General features: G+C 49.1%; 1 protein-coding gene across 1 annotated transcript in view; it reads left to right on the top strand.

Moving 5' to 3' along the window:
• Positions 1-6000, top strand: part of LOC125425900 (unconventional myosin-Ib-like) — a 48653-nt gene that overhangs the window by 20419 nt on the left and 22234 nt on the right. The window lies entirely within an intron of this gene.

The raw sequence follows: 6000 nt of genomic DNA, 5'->3' as shown, positions 1-6000 counted from the left end.
AGGGTGGGGTGCTGTGCCCCGGGCATGCCGCACTGTGGGGGTATGGCAGGGGCGTTCCAGGGCATGGCAGGGGCAGGCGCTGCTGCGGCAAGGACGCAGGGTGCATGCCCCAGGCGCAGTTCCCCCTCACTCCACCCTTGCCGTGGGTGTGTCACGTAACTGAAAAAGCAGCGCCAAATGTCTTCATTATCCACTGTGTTGTTCCTCACCAACATCTGGTTGCAAAAAACCCTGAGCAATTGCTGGCACAAGTCACTGTACGATGTCTTTACAGCAGTAAATTAAATTAAAGTCCCTGCACTCTAGCAGCTCTGTGACAGAGGATTGTGAAGATTTTGTAAGTTTTCGGCTTCGTAACTTCATCCTGAAGTTAATTGGCTATCCAAGGCCAACTGTGTGAGATGCTTTGACAACCTTTTTGACATAGTTGTGGGAGTTTTTTTTTAAAAAAAAGATGTGAACGCTTTGCTTAATAATTAGTTTGAAGAGATCAGACATGACATTGCTTATTCATCAGAACTAGCTGCAAAGTTTATTGCCGTGAATTTGCAGTTGCCAGGAATTGAGGTCAGTTGTATTAAGGCCAAACCTGTCATCTCTGCATTGATTTCAAAAACGTAGGCCGTTGTAAGCCGTACCCAATTTCTGACCTAGTCTGAAGAAGAAGAAGAAGAAGAAGAAGAAGAAGAAGAAGATGAGGAGGAGGAGGAGGAGGAGGAGGAGGAGGAGTTTGGATTTATATCCCCCCTTTCTCTCCTGTAGGAGACTCAAAGGGGCTGACAATCTCCTTGCCCTTCCCCCCTCACAACAAAAACCCTGTGAGGTGGGTGGGGCTGAGCACTGGCGTAATGCCCACTAGGCAAGGTGGGCAGCTGCCCAGGGCATCACCTTGCGGGGGGGGGGGGAGGGCATCAAAATGCTGGGTTCGTTTTTGGGTATTTTAGTGGTTTTCCATTTTTGGGCTGCAGGGGGCGCTGTTTTTAGGCTAGCGGCACCAAAATTTCAGCAAATCATTAGAAGACTGTCCTTATGCTACCCCCCAAGTTTGGTGAGGTTTGGTTCAGGGAGTCCAAAGTTATGGACTCCCAAAGGGGGTGCCCCTATCCCCCCATTGTTTCCAATGGGAGCTAATAGGAGATGGGGGCTACAGTTTTGAGGGTCCATAACTTTGGCCCCCCTGAACCAAACTGCACCAAACCTGGGGGGTATCATTAGGGCAGTCTCCTGATGAGACCCTGAAAGTTTTGAGACTGTGCCTTTAGAAATGTGCCCCCCACAGCCTGCAATCCCCATTGACAGCAATGCAGAAAACTCGAAATGCAAGGAACAAGATTCTTGGGCAAATGTCTGGGATGTTCCTGCAGGGGGCGCATTTTTGGATGTATCGGCACAAAAATTTAAGGGTATCATCTGGAGATGATGGCACCCCCCAAGTTTGGTGCAGTTTGGTTCAGGGGGGCCAAAGTTATAGACCCTCAAAACTGTAGCCCCCATCTCCTATTAGCTTCCATTGGAAACAATGGGGGAATGGGGCACCCCCTTTGGGAGTCCATAACTTTGGACTCCTTGAACCTCAACCTGTCCCACCCGGAGTAGTATAAGGACAAATTCCTGATGATATGCTGAAATTCGTGGTGTTGGATATGTTCAAAAATGCACCCCCTTCATAAAATTCAAATGTCCTGGTGCAAAAAAAAATTTGGTCGTGGTGGAGTGGCCGCCCATGGGGGGGGGGGGGCATCCAACTCAGGTTTTGCCCAGGGCTACAGTTTGCCCAGGGCTGCCTCGTTACACCCCTGGGGCTGAGAGAGCTCCGAAAAGCTGTGGACGAAGCCCAAGATCACCCAGCTGGCGTGTGTGGGAGTGCACAGGCTAATCTGAATTCCCCAGATAATTCTCTCCTGAGCCAGAAGAGAAAGGTGAGATACAAGATAATGAATGCTCTGTGAGTTTTTTGTGACCGTTTGGAGGCTCTGAGCGACCGGGGGATCTTCTCTCGCTGGAAATGGCAGGTTGGGGGATAAATCCATTTTCAGATACTGAGGATGCTGAGAGAGTGAAGGAAGAACTAATCGAGCACAAAATGGGATTGAGCTGAAGCCAACGTTTCGGAAATCTTACCAAGAGTTTCGGTTACAGACGGAAATTTCTGACTTCTCTCCTGCCCTAAAGACAGTCGCAAAGAAGCTAGCTCCTTGTTGCATTTCCTGCATCATATTTGATGCAACATGGTTTTAGTGTGGTCATCCAACTCCTCTCCAAGCAAAGAAATTGATTCCGGATTACTAAACATGGTGATTTAAGACTCTTGCTGAGTGACTTCAAAGCAAACGCTGGGGAACAGATATATCTTAATCCATTGCAATAGGAAGGAACTGAACAGTGAAGAAAGTATTCAACACAGCCTCCAAGATTCTTGCTAAATGGCTATTAGCAGTGGTGGGATCCAAAAATGTTAATAACAGGTTCCGATGGTGGTGGGATTCAAACAGTAGCGCCGCCGCACACACGCACCTCCAGTCCCTATTGGGCAGGGAGGTTGCTTTAGCAACCCCTTCTCGGCACTCAGAAAAAAATAGTAACCACTTCTAGAGAAGTGGTGAGAACTGGTTGGATCCCACCTCTGGCTATTAGACTTTGAAAAGTCGCTGGATCAGGTTCATCAGTTTTGTTGACGCCAGCCGTAGATGCAGGTGAAACATTAGGAGCAAAAACTGCCGAACCACACAGCCTGGAAAACCAACAACATCCAGTTGATTCCGGCATGACAGCCTTCGACAATACATACCCACTAAGGCAGTGGTTCTCAACTTCCCTAATGCCGTGACCCTTTAATACAGTTCCTCATGTTGTGGTGACCCCCAACCATGAAATTATTTGTGTCTCGGTTCCTAAGACCATCAGAAATATGTATTTTCCAATGGTCTTAGGCGACCCCTGTGAAAGGGTCATTCGACCCCCAAAGGGGTCGCAACCCATAGGTTGACTGTTACTAAAATTTTTGGATCCCACCACTGGGCGACTCCATAACATCTTATCCTTAGCAGCCTTGCTCAGCTCTTGCAAACTGAGGACCGTGGCTTCCTTTACCAAATCAATCTACCACATTTTGGGTCTTCCTCTAATCCTACTGTCTTTCATTTTCCTATCGTTATTGTCTTTTCCGTTGAGGTTTTTAAAAAGGCATTTAAAACTCAGACTTCTATCCTTACAAAGCTTTTGGGGGACATAAATAGCTTTCAGGTGGCCATGCCGAGGTGGCCTCACCCGCCCAAATATCAGGCCGACGGCTGGGTAAGTTAAGTGAATTGTCCTTTTCCAAAACCATACCCGCTGTCTTTTCCCTCACAAAGAAGTCCCCGGAATTCACCTTACATCTTCTGTAGTGCCATAATGATAGGCTAGAAAATAGCTATGGAACTATGTGCAATAACAGCCCGTGAGCGAAGCATCTTTTTAATCAATAAGGGTCTGTTTGCCCTCCGGATGACAGCGTAGTTCTGTAATTAAGTACTAAATCTGTACCTCCTCCAGAAACACACAGAAATAAACAAGCAAGCCCTCGACATTGTTATGCTTATCTGGCTAGACAAGCAACATGAGTTGTTTTTTCTGCTTCTGTAACAGAGCAGGAGTGTCCAGTAACCAACATCCTCCTGTCCATTATGCCTCTTGTGTCGAAGAAGAAGAAGAAGAAGAAGAAGAAAAAGAAGAAGAAGAAGAAGAAGAGGAGGAGGAGGAGGAGGAAGAGGAAGAGGAAGAGGAAGAGGAAGAGGAAGAGGAAGAGGAAGAGGAAGAGGAAGAGGAAGAAGGAGGGGGAGGGGGAGGGGGAGGAGGAGGAGTAGTAGTTTGGATTTATATCCTCCCTTTCTCTCCTGCAGGAGACTCAAAGGAGCTTACAATCTCCTTGCCCTTCCCCCCTCACCACAAACACCCTGTGAGGTGGGTGGGGCTGAGAGAGCTCCAAGAAGCTGTGACTAGCCCAAGGTCACCCAGCTGGCGTGTGTGGGAGTGTACAGGCTAAACTGAATTCTCCAAATAAGCCTCCACAGCTCAGGTGGCAGAGCTGGGAATCATACCCGGTTCCTCCAGATTAGATACACAAGCTCTTAACCTCCTACGCCACTGCTGCTCCTCCTTACTGCTTTATTAAGTAAATGTGAAGGGCAGTAGCAAGATAGCACACCGGGGTCCCCAACATTGTGTCCGAGGGTACCATGGTTTCCTGGAATGGGTCCCGGGGAGGACAACCAAAATGGGAAAAGGTCTGGAATCCTCGCCCTACGAGGAGAGACTTAGGGAGCTGGGTTTGGTTTGTTTAGTTTGGGGAAGGTTAAGAGGGGAAAGTGTTTCGGTATTTGAAGGGATGTCCTGTTGGGGAGGGAGCAAGCTTGTTTTCTGCTGCTCCGGAGACTAGGACCAGGAGAAATGGGTTCGAGGTGAAGGCAAAGAGATTCCACCTGAACATCAGGAGAAACATCCTGACATTCAAGGCTGTTGGACAGTGGACTGCACTACCTCGGAGTGTGGTGGAGTCTCCTTCTTTGGAGGTTTTGAAAGAGAGGCCAGCTGGCCATCTGTCAGGGGTGCTTTGATTGTGTGTTCCTGCATGGCAGAGGGCTGGACGATGGCCCTTGTGGTCTCTTCCAACTCTATGGTTCTATGAGCCTAGTGGGAGGAACTTGGTGGGGCATTTACCCAGCAGGGCTCTTAACTGACTCTGCAGATTACAAGGCAGTCTGTTAGAGCTTCTGAAGTCGTTACGGCGACGCAATGAATGAGATGAGACGCAGCAATATCAGGAGACTGGTGGAGAGAAGCCAGCGGCTTTGGCTAGTCTGGCTAGTCTGCCGAGCTGGGGTCCCTGGCACCTTTATTAAGAATTTGGGGAAGGCGCGAGAGCAGGAGAAAGTTGCGCAATTCATGACTCAGTGGAGGGCTGCGTACGTGCAGGGGGAAACGTTCCTGTCTGGGTCGAATCCACATCAGGCATCTTGTGACCCAGGTGTCTGGGGGATCTCGTGATGTGCGTACGTGTGAGCCCAGGAGGGGACAGATGGCACAGGCATCCCTGTGCACTTTCTGAGGCTCTACTGGGTTCGCTAACGCACCCCTACAGCTTCTACTTGAATTGTCAAAGGAGTACTATTAGAGTTCAATATAACCTCACTCCATGACGTTTAGTGGCCAGCTCCACCTCTAGGGGCAGACATTTTGTGGTTGCATCTACCGCCTTGATTCAGAATCCCCAAAGTTCCCACAGGCTACCAAAGATTGGGGGCCCCTGCGCTGGACTAGAAGATTGTCAGTGGTAGGAAATGACCTCAAGTCACATCTGAACCCTCATGAGGTTCTGAAGGCAAGAGCTGAACAGAGGTGGTTTGTCATTGCCTGCCTTTAATCTCACATTTCCTTGGTGGTTTCCACGGCTTGTAAAGCCATGCTGCCACCCTGTTGATGCCACGCAGGACAGGTGGAGGCTCAGGAGGGAGAGCTCTTGCTGGTGGCTAAGTTTCGCTTAGCGAGAATGAGCTTCCGCACAGCTCTAGAGTGTTGTGGGGTTTTCGAGTTGTATAGCCGTGTTCCAGTAGCATTTTCTCCTGACGTTTCGCCTGCATCTGTGGCGGCCATACAACCTGAAAAACACACCACACTCTAACTCTGGTGTTCCTTAGTGGTTTCCTACTTACTAACCGTGGCTTAACTTCTGAGATCCAATGAGATCAGGCTAGCCTGGGCCATCCGGGTCAGAGCGGAGGGCTTTGGAGGGGCTCAAACTGCGACAGCGTTTTAACAATCTGTTGTCATGATCTAGCTCTGCGACGGCTTAACCTTTCGGTGACCGAAAAGCCCAAATTGCAACTCAAAACCCAATTTATTACCGCCGGGCGCTAACATCGGCAATTTAACTCTGGAATACCGAGGTTTCAGTTTAGGAAAAACGGGTTGTCTTGGCATGCATGCTGCTCGGGAGTAAACTTGATGGAAGTCGGTGGCTTT

Source organism: Sphaerodactylus townsendi, linkage group LG02 (genome assembly GCF_021028975.2).
Source record: "Sphaerodactylus townsendi isolate TG3544 linkage group LG02, MPM_Stown_v2.3, whole genome shotgun sequence".
Taxonomy (NCBI): domain Eukaryota; kingdom Metazoa; phylum Chordata; class Lepidosauria; order Squamata; family Sphaerodactylidae; genus Sphaerodactylus; species Sphaerodactylus townsendi.
The sequence above is the reverse complement of the archived record's forward strand: the minus strand, read 5'-3'. Positions and strand labels throughout refer to the sequence as shown.